Genomic DNA, 3,112 nt, shown 5'->3' with positions numbered 1-3,112 from the left:
GTAAGACTAGAGACCTGATGTAACCTCAGCCTCAACATAAGACTAGGGACCTGATGTAGCCTCAGCTTTACGTTAGACTAGGGACCTGATGTAACCTCAGCCTCAACGTAAGACTAGGGACCTGATGTAACCTCAGCCTCAACGTAAGACTAGGGACCTGATGTGACCTGTCTTCTCCAGATTTATGGTCATAAAACTGGTCTAGACTGGTTCAACCAATTAAATTGTCCCATTGACCATTTGTTGGCACAAAAACTTGGTGAGTGTTAACCTGTCATTGAGGCCATCGGTAAGGAACACAATGCAGATCTACTGAGCTGAATCAATGTCCGGTTCTTTGAGAATCTGAGGATGTTCTCCAAATGGAATTTGTTGGGCCTAGTCTCCGGGGGACTAGAACTGACAAGACCTGTATCAGGGTTTCTGAGATCACCTTTACATGGTGTTGGGCTGCTTGCTTGTTTTTTATAGAGTTGTAATTCCAACTGACTTCATTCTCAATTTCACAAGCTGGTACTTGGGTCCTGTCCTTGACTGACCGTCAGATCAAGTATGAATGGTATGGTACAGGATTAATTTCTCTTAGCTCAATTATAGGCCGGAAAAAGTCCTGGAATGATTCATGATCTGAATGACAGTTAGTTCTGCTTGGCAAATATTTAAAATGAAATCTTTTTTTTTTTACTGTCACATGCTTGGTAAAACAACAGTGAAACAAACAATAGTGAAATGTTTACTCGCGGGACTTTCCCAACCATGCAGAATCCTTCCCAACTATATGTACTGTACGTGTGGAGTTATTGATGTTACGAAACACACCTCTTATGAAAGCAAAGAAACGTTTGACAGGGAATATGTGCCAGAGGGAGTCTGCTATGTTAACGAGTACAGACATAAATCACAGTCCAGTTTCTCCGGACACTCCAGTCAAAACATAACATGACTTGGAACAAGTCAGTTGACTCGCTAACAACGATGTATTTTCCACCAATACTGTTAAATATCACTGACCAGAAAATGGCCTCATGGGATGGAATGTTACTTTAATGTTACTTTTGATTGGAGTTGCAGGATGATTTCCTGCCTGCATGGGAGCCTGTGATTGGTTGTTAGGAGTTCTGATGTTATGCAACGAGAACACATCTGTTTCAGTTGGAAATATGGTGGATGTGTGTGGAGCGTGAGTCGGGCCCAGCCTAAATGTGGTTAGGGTTTTGCATGCAAAGAGATCATTTGTTTGCATGCCTTGGCTTTCTGCAGACATATACAACATGTTTGTCCCTCTCTGATAGCTATTTATTCTTAATGTCAACCCTTCGCCTGGTCTACCAGAGAACAGTAGGACAGAATACTGATTTAAGTGGGCTATTACGGAAACTCAATGCAACTTCACTCTCATAGGCCTAGTCTTTCCACGAAGAAAAATAAACTATAGTTCAGATGACTGTTGTTTTCTCCATTGAAAATAGGAATATTACAAGACATTTTATATCCCATTAGAAAGAGTGGTATTGGTCAGCACAGATTCAGTTAAGACAAAAACAATAAACCTTTATTCACACGGACTTGATTCATCTTGACGCGGAACTACAATGGCGAGGTCTATGAACAGAGTGCAAATCCTAAGATTACTGAAGGGTTACGTCCTAAATGGCACCCTGTACCTCTATGTAGGGCACAACTGTTGACCAGGACGCCACTGTAAATAGGGAATGCGGGGGTCATTTGGGACACTGCCAAGAAAAGGAGGATGGAACACAGAACAATGCATGGTACCATGTTGAGACTGGTCACAATCTGTCAAGTTAATCAGTATTTACTGCCATAGTAACACAGCTAACGCTACCGCCGTGTGTGTTGGTGCCATAGTAACACAGCTAACACTACCGCCGTGCGTGTTTCTTCAGAAATAACAAAAACAAAGGCACAGCTGTGCGTGAAACCCTGTTGATGTGAATTTCAATAATCCTAACCAGTTGTGTTGATCCCTCAAACCCAAAATGTATAATTTAATGCAAATATTTTTTAAACTGAATTGGGCCATGTAAAGTGCAGTTGCATAAGTGTGAGTTCAGTTTTGGAAATGTTTTATTTTTTTCGTGACTCATTAGGAATTCTTCCAACATTGGCATGTATAGGACTAATTAATTCAATTTTTCATTTTAAAGGTGCCTGCTACAATCTCTTCTGTCTTCAAAAATCCAAATATGTAGGTGAACGAGCCAGCCTTCATGTCTGGCACGTAGGCTGTGCTCTAGATAAGCAACGTAGACACTAGGTCTGTGCCCCAAATGGCACGTACACCATTATTAACAGCAGGTAGAACAAGGTGCAGTGAAATTATTTGCAAGTTCCCTCAACAGTGCAGTACAAATATCAATATCAATATAACCAAAGGTCAAATAACAAAGTACAAGTAGAGGTAGGAAAGTAGTACACATAGTGATAAAAACTGATATGTACACAATAGGATATACAGTATATATCATAAATGTGCTATGTCACGTATGACTGTATTTACAAATAGGCCTATGAAGTGGATGGTGTCCTGGTCGAGCAGTTGAATAAAATATTCTATAAATATATAGSGAATAGGCAGCCACTTGGGACACATCCTGTAGTGACCAAAATTGCCACACATATTCTGTTGTTTCTACTGCGCGTGTAATGGTGTCCGAGGTGAAGGGAAAAAAATACGATGTTAGCTGTTTGAAGTCATTTCTTGTTGTTGTTGTACTATCCTATCCATGGCAGTTTCACCAATTTATGATTCCAGCTGGCTGGACGGGTGTGTCTACGTGAGATAGTAATTATGATATAGAATTAGGCTAAGGGTGGCGGCGACTTGTGACGCTCTTTTGGTTGGCTCAAGGGCCAGAATAAGCCAAGGCAGCCATGTTAGGAATGTGGCCAGCCAAGCTCAATAACATATTATTCCAAAACAAGTTTAGGGTTTAAAGGTGATGCCTCAGTTCAGGGTACCACCACAAAAGTTAGGAGATTTTGGAGGGAGGGGCCTCTCTCTCTGTCTCTCTCTGTCTCTCTCTGTCTCTCTCTGTCTCTCTCTGTCTCTCTCTGTCTCTCTCTGTCTCTCTCTGTCTCTCTCTGTCTC

This window comes from Salvelinus sp. IW2-2015, unplaced genomic scaffold, assembly GCF_002910315.2.
Source record: "Salvelinus sp. IW2-2015 unplaced genomic scaffold, ASM291031v2 Un_scaffold1315, whole genome shotgun sequence".
Lineage (NCBI taxonomy): Eukaryota > Metazoa > Chordata > Actinopteri > Salmoniformes > Salmonidae > Salvelinus > Salvelinus sp. IW2-2015.
The sequence above is the reverse complement of the archived record's forward strand: the minus strand, read 5'-3'. Positions refer to the sequence as shown.